Raw genomic sequence first — 12,479 nt, 5'->3', positions numbered from 1 at the left:
GGATGGGTTAGCCTGGTGATGGGTATTAAAGAGGGCACGTTGTGCATGGAGCACTGGGTGTTATGCACAAACAATGAATCATGGAACACTACATCAAAAACTAATGATGTAATGTATGGTGATTAACATAACAATAAAAAAATCCTAGGCCTGGGGACGAGGGGAGGGAGGTGGGAAGAAGGTCTAAAGCAGCATGTCTCAACAAAGATGTTACTGGCAATTTGCACAGGACATGTCTTCACCGTGTAGAATGCTGAACACCCGGGCCCAGCCCCTGCCCACTGAACACAAGAAATACCCACGGCCTAGTCTCTGTGACAGCCAAAAAAGGCCCCCACATATTTCCAAATACTAGTACCCTGTTTGAGTACCCCGGTCAAAAGGGAGAAAAGGAAGCAGCAAAGACGACTGAGCCAGAAAGATCAGAGATGGGAGGAAAAGCAGCTGTATTCCTCAACCAGTAAGTCATCCTCATTTCCAAAACACACCCATGATATGACCCTTTTCCCTACCTTTACCACTAGGACCTCAACTAAACCATCACTTGAATGAATTATTGCAATCATCTCCTAATTGGTCTGCCTACTTTTTTTCTTTCTTTTTATTAAGTCACCATGCTGTATATGACATTCCTGGATATATGTACCTTATAAGCACAAGTTTGTACCTTCTGACCCCCTTCACCCATTTCAACCACCCCCACTCCCCCACCTCTGGTAACCACAAATCTGTTCTCTGTATCTATGAGTTGGGTGTTTTGTTCTGTTTTTAGATTGCACATGTATATGGGATCATACAGTATTTGTCTTTCTCTGTTTATTTCACTTAGCATAATGCTTTCAAGATCTGTCCATGTTGTCACAAATGGCAAAGGTTCCTTTCTTCTAGCTGAATCATATTCCATTGCATGTATATGCTACATTTTCTTTATCCATTCATTGACTGATGGATGCCCAACGTTGTTTCCATGTCTTGGCTTTCTGCTATTCGTAATTTCTCTTGACAAGCCCCTTCCACATGGCAGCAAAGTGAGCCTCCTTAATTTTACTAATTGTATTTAATAAGCATTTTTATACTATTTGCCATGCTTTTTTTTTTTTTTTTTACAAATATTAATTCATTTCAGCCTCATAACAACACTGTGAGATGGATATCATTCCTATTCCCATTTTACCCATGAGGCACAGAGATGTTACAGAACTACTACAAGGCCACAAAGCCAGTAAGTGTAGGGCTGGGATTTTAATTTAGGCAGCTGGCTCTACGGTACACGCTCTTGCCTACTACTCTATGCTTGCCTCCAACTCCTTCATTCCTCTGTTCAAGATCCTCAACTGTCTTCTTACTCAAGAGTAAAAACCAAGATCCCGGTCATAGACAGTAAGTGCCTGGTATATGGGCCCCCCTACCTCCTCTACCTTGTCTCCTGCTCCTATCCCCTGCCCTCCCCCTACTCCCAGCCTCACTGATATGATATGGGCACAACTGCATGCACCTGCTTCAGTGCCTCTGTACCCACTCTCTCCTCTATCTGGAGTGTTCTTCCTCCAGATAGCTGCAGAGTTATTTCCTTCACTTCATTAAGTTTTCTACTCAAATGTGCTCTCATGAGTAAGGACTTCCTGCCCATCTAATATCAAATAACATCTCTACTCCCATCCCCACCATTTTCAATTTCTCCAACTTGTTATATTTTTTCTCTCTGATTCATTTATCATCCTGTAAAACATGTAAAATGACTCATTCATTATCTAACTACCTCCAATAGAGTGTACTTTCTATGAGGGCAGTTTTGTGTGTTTTGTTCTCTGTTATAACTCCCTGTGTGGAAGGTCATGCAGTTCATTTCTGAATGAATTAATGAACAAAAAAAAGAGTGTTGACAAGGAAACCAAGAAGTCTGAAGACAGAGGGAGATGGCTCAACAGGGCAAACTTACAACAAAAAGCTGCTGTTATATCAGAGGTAACAAGTTTCCATTTATTTTGGCAATTAAGAAACTGGTGCCTGTGGCAAGAAATGTTTCCATTTGTGAGTGAGTTGGTATGGTAATATAGTAGAGTGAGTTGGTAGGGTAATATAGTAGAACTATTAAGCATAGACAACTCCTGTAAGAAGTTGGTTAAGAAAGGAGACTGCTAGAAGGAGTAGCAATGTCAAGAGAGACTTGAGCATATTCTTTCCAGGCTGAAGGTAAGGAGAGAAGGGAAGAGGAGCCTGAAAATCAATAGAGAGAAAGGATTACTAATGGAGAATGGCCTAGCAGACAGCCAACTCCAGACTGTGAGGATGAGGATGATCATCCACGTTAACTAGTAAACACTCTTCTCTCACACTTGGATGATCTACACTGACCACATTCTCTTCTGAGACCATCAGCTTAGACAGCCTATGGAGCATCTGTCCTCTCCAAAGAGCACTGAGGCCTCTTCAGACTCCTAGTTCAGACATAAGAAGTATACACAGCTTACTGGAGTTGGAAGGGGAAAGGCACTAACCCTTCACTGAGACATTTCATATGCATATTTCCATATATGGACATCTATAAACATCACTTTTATTCCGAAACAGCCCTGAGTGATGAATTAGTAACCCCATTTAAAGGAAACTTGAGAAGGGGTAAGCTTTATAACTACTCCAAGGCTATCCAGGTCCAGCCAGGCTTTTAACTGAAGTGGGCATTCTTTCCAATATATACCACGTATCATTATTCAATAATATAATAGGAAAAGAGATCAAAATTAGAAAAATTAAAATGGAAAGTGTGATCTAGGTTGGGAGATTTTCAGAGAGAGAAAACAGAATTAATTTTCACTAACAGTAAAGATAATTAAAATTTAAAGGGGTAAGTTATGCATGTCCCCCACCACCAGACTTTATTATTATAATACATAGCAAATTACAAGAAGAGAAAGGGAAAAGAAATGTTTGAGTAGAAAAGGTTTACATAAAGGTTACAGTAAGGAAACGAGAAATTTTATTAAACATGCCAAAAATACATTCATTATCAAGTACACGATTTAGTTGCTTTTTCTTTAGTTTGTGTTTTCCAGCTGTGAATGTCCACTGATAAAATAAAAAGAGATACAACAGACAACTCCTTTTCCACAAAGATGCAAAGGCAATTCAGTGGAGAAAGAACAGTCTTTTTAACAATTAGATTTCAATATGCAGAAAATGAACTTCAATCCAAAACTTACTCAATATAAAATATTAACTCAACAGGCCAAACACCTTAACAGACACCTTGCCAAAGATATAGACATGGCAAATAAGCATATGAAAAGATGCCCCACATCATGTGTCATCAGGGAACTATAACAACAATGAGATATCACTACATACCTATTAGAATGGTCAAGATACAAAATACTGACAACACCAAATGCTGATAAGGATGTGAAGGAACAGGAACTCTCATTCATTGCTAGTGGGAATGCAAAATGGTACTCCTTGGAAAAGTCCTTTGGAAGACAGTGCGATTTCTTACAAAACTAAACATACTCTTATGATATGACCCTGCAATTGTGCTCCTTTGTATTTATCCAAAGGAATTGAAAACTTATATCCATACGGAAATCTGCACATGGATGCTTACTGCAGCTCTATTTATAATTGCCAAAACTTGGAAGCAGACATGTCCTTCAGTAGGTGAATGGATAAACAGACTGTGGTATATCCAGATAATGGAATATTATTCAGGGCTAAAATGAGCTATCAAGCTATGAAAAGACATGGAGGAAACATAAATGCATATTAGTAAGTAAAAGAGCCAATCTGAAAAGGCTACATAACATATGATCCCAGGGGTGCCTGGGTGGCTCAGTCATTAAGCGTCTGCCTTTGGCTCAGGTTATGATCCCAGTGTCCTGGGATCAAGCCCCGCATCGGGCTCCCTGCTCCGCAGGAAGCCTGCTTCTCCCTCTCCCACTCCCCCTGCTTGTATTCCCTCTCTCGCTGTGTCTCTCTCTGTCAAAAAAATAAATAAAATCTTTAAAAAACAAACAAACAAAAACATATGATTCCAACTCTATGACATTCGAGAAAAGGCAAAACTATGGAGATAGTAAAAACATTAGTGGTTGCCTGGCGTTAGTTGAGAGGGAGGGATGAATAGGCAGAGCACAGAGGATTTTTTAGGGCAGTGCAACTACTCTATGATGCCATAACGATGGATATGTGTCATTATACATTTGCCCAAACATATAGTACTTAGAACACCAAGAGTGAACCCTAATGTAAACGATACCATGGACTTTGGGTGATAATGATATGTCAGTGTAGGTTCAACTGCAACAAATGTACCATTCTGGTGGGGAATGTTGATAATGGAGGAGGGAATATAGGTGTGGGGGCAGGGAGTATATGGGAAATCTCTGTACCTTCAGTGAAGTTTTGTTGTGAACCTTAAATTGCTCTAAAAAATAAAATCTATTTTAAAAAGATAACTTGAAATAGATTCATAGACTTCAATGTAAAACCTAACACTATAAAACTTCTAGGAAAAAAATCAGAAAATTTCTAGAAGAAAATCTCTGTGACCTTAGCTTAGGCAAAGGTTTTCTTAAGGACACCAAAAGCACAATGCATAAGAGAAGAAAATCATAAGCTGGACTTCATCAAAATTAGAAACCTCTCATCTTCAAAAATCACTGTGAAAATGAAAGGAGAAGCCACAAACTGGAAGAAAATCTTTACAAAGCATGTATCTGATGAAGGACTTACCCAAAATATATAAAGAACTCTCAAAATTCAATAATAAGAAAACAATCAACCCAATAAAAATGTGAGCAAAAGACTTGAACAGACCACCAAAGAAGATATAAAGATAGCAAAAAATACATCAAAAGATGCTCAACACCATTGGTCATTAGGGAAATGCAAATTAAAATCAAAATGAAATATTGCTAATGACTAAAATTAAAAAGACTAATCATACTAAGTGTTGGCAAGAATGTGAAGGAATCATCATGCTTATAAACTGCTGGTAGGAGAGTAAAATGATATAATCACTTTGGAAACAGTTTGGCAGTTTCTGAAAAAGCTAAACATAGGTCTACCATGATCCTGCCATTCTACTCCTAGGTTCTTACCCAAGACTAATGAAGGTATATGTCCATTCAAGGGTGATATGCAAATGTTCACAGCAGCTTTTAATAGACATAAATTAGAAACAACTCAAATGTCCATCAACAGGTACATACATAAATTGTCGTATAGTCATACAATGGAACACTATTCAGCAATGAGAAGAACTGAACTATTGTTGCATATATCAACATAAATGCATCTCCAAATAATTATTCTGAGTGAAAGAAGCCAGACCAAAAAAGACTATATACTACATGATTCCATTCATTTAAATTCTGGAAAATGCAAACTACTCTGCAGAGACAGAAGCAAAGCTTCTGGGGGGAGGGGATGATGGACAGGCAAGGGATTGCAAATGGGAATGGAGAAACTTGGGGAGGGTGATGTATATTTTCACTATCTTGGTTGTGGTGATGATTTCATATTTATATACATAGGTTGGAAGCTTATCCAATTGTACACTTAAATATGTGCAGTTCATTGCATGTCAGTAGCTGTTTATCTCAGTTTTCCTCAGTAAAGATATTTTAAAAAAAAGAAATAGAAAAGGAAATCATTATATACAAAAAGAAAGAAAAATATAGCTCAAGTAAACTATTTTAGGTTTCCTGACATCTAATGGCATCAAATATTAGAACTTGTTTCAGAAATGACCAAATTTTACATTAAACACTGCAAATTATTCCCAACCTATCTTCAATAGTATTTCTATGTAGGGTTTCAGAAATTATAAATCTGTTCAAATACTTTAAGCAAAAATTAGACTGATATTTTACTTTTCTGTCCAATACCTACCCATTAAGAGAATTCTAATTTTTTTCAATGTATGTGCTTCTTTCTGAAGAATAATTTAATTTTAAGTGATTTTCCAATAACAAAATTACTATAATTGAAGATAAACATGATTTAGCCAGGGGCCAGTGACAGTTAACAAGTGACAAAATATATCACCCACATGAATAAAACCTGGTAGAAAATTATTAAAATTCTCCTCTTGTTAGAACCTGTACTCATATCTGATTTCTTATCAAAACAAAGAGTTAAAACACATACTACTGAATAAGAAAATATTTTTCTTGATGCATAAAACTTGGACAGCACTGGAGTTAATTGTAATGAGCTTTGGGATATATTTGAATGTGGCAAAAAAAAAAAAAAAAAAATTGCCAAAAATAAGACTTCTAAATCCTATAGCAAGGCTGTGAAATAAATAGGTAATAGATACTACTGGTGCTATAAAGCCCCAGGCAACTTGTTCAAGGTCACCCAAAGTAACCAAGTAAGCATGTATACATGAGGGAAAAAAATAATGGGTTTTAAACAATAACTTTTTTTCCTCCTACTAGCTACAGTGGTAGCTATTCACGGTGCAAATGTCCTGGGGCACAGAGACCTACCTCAAAGACAAATCAAAGGGCATGCCCCTCTCTGGCCCCAGTTCCAATATTTTTAGACAAGTAAAATCAGGTCTAAAAAAATAAAAAGCTAAGGTAATGGGTTGGGCTAGAGAGGGCTTCTCTATCTTGCCAGGCCTTCCCAACTAGAAAATAAAGGGTGGGTAAATGGAACAACAAGAACAATTTTCTTGAGTAAAGCCAATGTATGAAAAGCTGAAGCTTCCTTTTTATGATTTTAATCAGGTGAACTACTCATTCTTCTTTTGTGAAAGCACTTAGCCCAGAGCTTGGCACATAACAGGGACTTAAAAATGCTTTTTTAATTTTCCCTGCTCTCCCAACCCAAGGGCATCCAGCTTTTTGCTGACAAAAACTCAGAGTCCAGACCACTTATGAAGCATAACATTCAGGAGAAACCCAGAGGTTAAGTGCAAACCAATAAATCATGAAAGAACTAGAATCAACCTCTAAATTCTCTGTATACCTTATGACCTACAAAATACAAAACTAGAAAGGAACTGGAATTATACTCTAAGGGTAAAAGGGAAAATTCTAAAAGGAAACTCAAGTCCTAAGAAACAAAAGAAAATGTGGGTGATTATGTAAGAATTAGAGACTAGAAATAATAAGAAGAACATAAATACTTTAGAGCTATAGTGCATCAAACTAATAATTTGTAAAGAGCAACCACATGACAAAAATACTCAAAGCTTTAAGCCTTCCTTGGTCTTGGAATGTCATGAGACTTTTTTGACTAAAAGAAGGAATGCTTTAGTGAGAGAAGGAAAAAGAATTTCCAGACCTCTAGGTGGCTCCAATTTTTAAACAACTACTCTGCTACCTTAACTAAATGTTCAAATGATATCTAGTTATTTATGCAAGTCACATCAACAACTGGACAGTACTAAACATCCTTATAACTATAACTCTCATTTCTCTACTAGTTTTCTCTATCTTCCTTTTGATCACTGAGTGATCAACAGCTGCTGACTAATGTATTATCACATGACATGTGTAAAATAATATGACATAGTAAGATTTCTTTCAGTAATCCTGTGCTGATGAAAAAAAGCATAATTACTTTAATGATGTACTTAGAAAAAGGATTATCTACAAAAGAAAATCACAAGGGTAACACTAATTAAAAGGTATCTCAATTTATTACTTTGAATTTTCCACAAAGCCCCAATTTTTTTTTTGGCATTAATTTTGCCTAGTATCTGCAAATGCTGTTCCATATTATATATAACACCAGAAAGGAAGAAAAACAGGAGAGTGTCAGTCTGGCTTTTCTGTTATGAAAAGCAGATTAAACAGTGATAAAGAAGGCAATCAAGATACAAATACAAAGCTAATGTTATTATCTTATTCATTATAATAATAACCATTTATTGAGCACCTACTAAATGCATCAGGCACTGAGTACAGACTAGTGAATAAACCAGGCATTATTTCTGCCCTGGAAGGCAAGGGATAAACATTAAGTAGTTAAATAATACACAATTATAAGTTATGACAAACATTAAAAAGGAAAGATGATTGTGCTATGAGGGAGAAAATAAAGGGATTCTAAGTTACATGATGAGAAGGTTGATAAGACATTTATAAAGAGGGTATCTGAATTTGTACCCAAGGATGACAAATTACTCAAGGAGATGGTCCTAAAATAGAGACCAATAGCATGAGGAAGAGCCCTGAGGTGAGTCTGCTGGAGAACTGGACAATGTGGCTGGCAAAGGATGAAGATGGGGGGGTGGGCAGTGGCCAAATCATGCAGGACCTTATAGGTATGTTGAAGATTTCATATTTTATCTGGAGAAATAAATGTGTTTCCTAAGAGCTTTGAAGACTTTAAACATCAAGTGACTTTTTTTTCTTCTTAGGCTGCTGGTGGGAAAAGGGACTGGAAGGGGTACAGCTTATATGCAGAAGGCAATGCAGAAAGATAATGGTGGCTTCAAGTAGAATGGAAGCATAGTAGAGGCTGAAAATCAAACAGATTTGAAAGAGATTTTTCCATAAAAGTAGATAAGGTGTGTGTGGGGGGAGTTGGAAGGGGTGAAAGAACAGAAGAGAGAATGAAGGATAAATTCCAGCCTTCTGGCCTGAGCCACTTGTTGGATGGATGAGATGAAAAACAGAGGAGGAACTGTTTGAAAGCTTGGGTAATCAAGAGCTCAGTTCTGGAGAAGTGTGAGATAATGCCATTTATTGGCTACGATGTACAAAGCACTATATTATATATTCTACTTGTCACAGAATCCCTTTTTAGTAGCGGTATCCCCATTTTACAGAACGCAAACTGCAGATCATGACGTTGCAGTAGCATGACGAACTCATTCGGTTCAAAGTGACAAAGTCACATCTGCCATCCAAGTCTGGTTGGCTGGCTGTGGGGTAAGCATTCTTTCCACAATACACAGTTCTTACAAACTATTTCTACACTTTGCATTTTGAAATCTATTTAGGGTTGGAGCAAGCTAGCACCCAAGAAGAGTAAACAGGTGATACCTTATTTTTTAAATCCAAATTCTCAGATTTATGGTGCATAATGTTTTCCTTTACCACTCCCAACCCCACTCCACTTCTATCTGCAGAGTTTTGCAATGTTTCGAACTCTAGCAAGGTATCTAGGACCTTAATGTTTTACAATAAAGGAGCAAAGCCACGATGCCAGGAATGAACCATAATGAAAAAAGCAGCAATACCCAGCAGCAAACAATATTTTTACTCTCAAGCCATACATATATCAACATAAGATAGATCAATTGAGCAAGAAATTCTGAAAAACTATTTCTCAAAAATGGCGAAGGTGTTCAAGTCCAAAAGTAATGCAAGCCACCCAGTACAGAAGGCTACAAAAGCTAAGAATTGAGATTCCCATTAAAAAACCAAAACCTTAAAAGAACAGAATGTTAGGCAAAAAGAAATGATACCACAACTGTATAGAATTTAATATCTGCAATTCCCAAATATCTTAACCAAATGCCAAATTCAGTAAACATGCAAGCTAAAAACCTAAACATTCTCTCGTCTTTTTAAAAGCTTTTCCCTGCAGCACAATGACACTTTAGCAAACTGAAATGCCTTTCCTATCTGCAGAGTCTCATGATTTTCTCCCTCTCTGGGATGATGTCCCCCTCAGCTATTGAAGCCCAGAAATTAGGCTTGATTAATGAACCTAGAAAGAACTCAATGTATTACTAACAATTGTGTCTATTATTGAAAGTACCAGCTTGAGGCTCTTAAAAGGGGAGAAAATGAGGAAGGGGGAGATTTTTGAAAGGTTTTATCACCTACATTACAAATTATATTTTAGTGGGTCTGATCCTTCAACATAATAATCAAATTACATTCAGTCTTCTTAAAGTAAGGTATGGTCATATGCAATTTTCACGGTTTTTTGGGAGAGTTTGCCATGGAGATAAATAAAAAGTAGCATTAATATGTCCACTAAAAGATAAACACACAAACCACCCTCCAAAATGATAGTACTACTGTGTCCTTCCTCCTGATTCTTGTGTCCACCTGGCACCTCTTCCTGCAGAGAGGTCTAGCAGGCATTCACTACTGCCTTACCCAGGCAGAGGACGGGATTCTGAAAATCCATTAAGAAAGCTTCCCATTTTCTATTCCTTCATAACAGGATGGCCAACTCCTGGCAACCCAAAGATGAAAAACTAAAAAAAAAAAAAGTGGCGGGGGGGTGGGTGGGGAACTACCTAAGGCCTTCTACCAGAATAAGTGGTTAATCCAATCGGCAGAAAAGCAGAGATCTGTACATATTTAAAGGTCCTTTCTGGTGACACAACAGGTCTAATGAGGAATTGCTGAGCCACATCATACTGGAAAATCCGTAAATGTTCCTCCACGCCGTTACCAGGCTGGAAGAATTTTTTTTTAATGCAAGGTTTTGATGTACTGACACAGCTAACCTGATGGATTTAAGTCAGCTAGGAAATGTGCCCTCCATCTATTTCCCTTCTAAATCCCTAAAGATCAGAGGCAATACTGACCCGTAATTACATTCAACGCTTGCACTGCTCAAGATGCCATTTGATGCTGAAAAAGTAGTGGTTTAGCAACACCAGGCGGCTCTACGATGCTAAAATAACAACGCCAACACTCGATTACGAACCCAGGTACTCGGCTTGTAAGCTCCAGTGCCGCACAAGGACCCACGTTCAAAGCTCACGTCCCTTCAGGTTGAAGCTTATTAAGCTTGCCGCGATGTACCCTCGCAAAGTTTCTAGTCTGCAAAACGGAATTACTTTGAAAGTCCCCTCTTTTGGACTCCCCTCCCCAGACCGGTTGGCGGCAAAGGGAAACAGGGACAGAGGATGATGGTTAAGCGTTCAAACAAAATTTTAAAACCTAAAAACCAGTCGTGTTTTCAGAGGAGAGACGTTCACCAAACCGCCGCCACCCGGCAAGCGAGCATCCGATTTTCATTCGGAGAGAAAAATATTAAAGAAGCTATACATACGTTTCCCTGGCCAACAAAAGTGGCCTCTAAACTCCCCTGCCAAGGACATTGGGAGGAAACCGAGAAGCAGGGCACAAGCCTGTACTTCTCAAGCAGAGGCGCGTGTGTGCGGCGGGGAGAAGGCGCAAAGGCGAACCCAACAGGGAAAGGTGAACCGGAGGAACAGGGAGCCCGAGGCCGGAGAGCAGAACCCGCGAAGAAACCCAAGGTGTGGACAGAGGGGCGAGGGGGCGGGGAAGGGGAAGCCCGGAGGCTCCACGAGGAGGAGGGAGGGGTCCCAAACGTTGCCCAGAAATCGCGGCGGCCGAGTAAAGTTAATACTTACTCAGTTTCGCAACTGCGCCGCCCCCGCAGGCCGCCCGGCGAGGCCGGCCGGAGCGCTGGGGACGCGGCGGCGTCCGAAGCTCGGCGGCCGCCCAGCGCTTGTCCCGGCTGCGCCGCCCGTCGCGCCTCCCTCCGCCGCACTCGGCGGGCCGCGCGCCCCGCACTGGCGGGAGGCCCTGGCTCCCGGCGCGCCCTCTCCGTGCACCTCCCGGCCGGCGCTAAGGTGAGTGTGGACGCCCCTGGTGGGGCTGCCGCGGTGTGCTAGCGCGCGGGCAGCCTCTGCGCCGCCCGCAGGAGCCGCCCCCAGCGCCGCCGCTGGTCAAGCGAGGCTCGGCGAGGAGCGGGGCGGCAGGCGCCGTGCCGGACGGCGGAGTTGGCGGCCGGCTCGCTCCCGCGGCCGGTGCCTCTGGGCTGGGGGCCGGGCTCGGGCGGCCGGGCGGCTCCGCCCCTTCGCCCGGCCGCGGGCAGAGCGCGCGAGAGGAGCGGCGCGGGGGCGCCCCCCTCGGCCGGGCGCTCGGGTTACAGCCGCGGCTCCCCGGCTTCCCCGCCCGCGCCTCCCGGGTTCGCCGGCGCCGTGAGAGACATTGTAACGGAACTGGGACGCCAGCGCTGCATTGTGGGAGCTTTTAAAGCGGCGGGGAACGTGGCCCGGCCGCTCGGGCCCACCGGGCCAAGCTCACCCCGGCGCCCCTAGCACGGCCCCGCCGCCAATCGTTCCACCACACACCCCACACCGCCGAGGCCTGTGGACCGGAAAGCCCGAAGTGGTGAGGTGACCGGTGCCTACTGACTCTCACAGGAGCACAGTCTTCCATAGCCCGGGGTGAGACTTGTAAAACTGCCCTCTACGGTCATCCCGGAAAGTAGGAGGCTTTTTCTGCAGACGCTTAAAGAAAAAGAAAAAAAAAAAAAAAAGCCCTTCCATCCCCCAAGAACTGGGTTTGAATTGCTTTTCCTCTGGAGTGGCAGTGATTCAGCGACCCCGTTCTCAGCAGCAGGCAGTGACAGAGACAGGAGACGAAAAACACAGCGAATGAATCAGACGTGAGTAACCAAGTTTAGAAAGAGCTGGGCTCAGATTCAGAAAACTGCCTTCTCTCCCCCCCCCCCCCCCCCCACTAAATACAGCAAACGGTCGAGGAAGAAAACCAGTGCTTTCATCGGGAAATGCAGATATGTAT

At 41.3% G+C, this 12,479-nt stretch overlaps 1 protein-coding gene across 1 annotated transcript in view; it reads right to left on the bottom strand.

Annotated features, from left to right (window-relative positions):
• Positions 1-11,315, bottom strand: part of RASSF8 (Ras association domain family member 8) — a 120,655-nt gene extending 109,340 nt beyond the window's left edge. The window contains exon 1 of the mRNA XM_006727735.3: positions 11,300-11,315. The gene's annotated coding sequence lies outside the window, so the exon portion shown is untranslated. The remainder of the gene's footprint in view (positions 1-11,299) is intronic.
• Between the last annotated feature and the right edge of the window lie 1,164 nt (positions 11,316-12,479).

This window comes from Leptonychotes weddellii, chromosome 5 (assembly GCF_054177405.1).
Source record: "Leptonychotes weddellii isolate Sample4059 chromosome 5, ASM5417740v2, whole genome shotgun sequence".
NCBI classification, from domain to species: Eukaryota; Metazoa; Chordata; class Mammalia; order Carnivora; family Phocidae; genus Leptonychotes; species Leptonychotes weddellii.
This window is presented reverse-complemented; position numbering and strand designations above follow the sequence as displayed.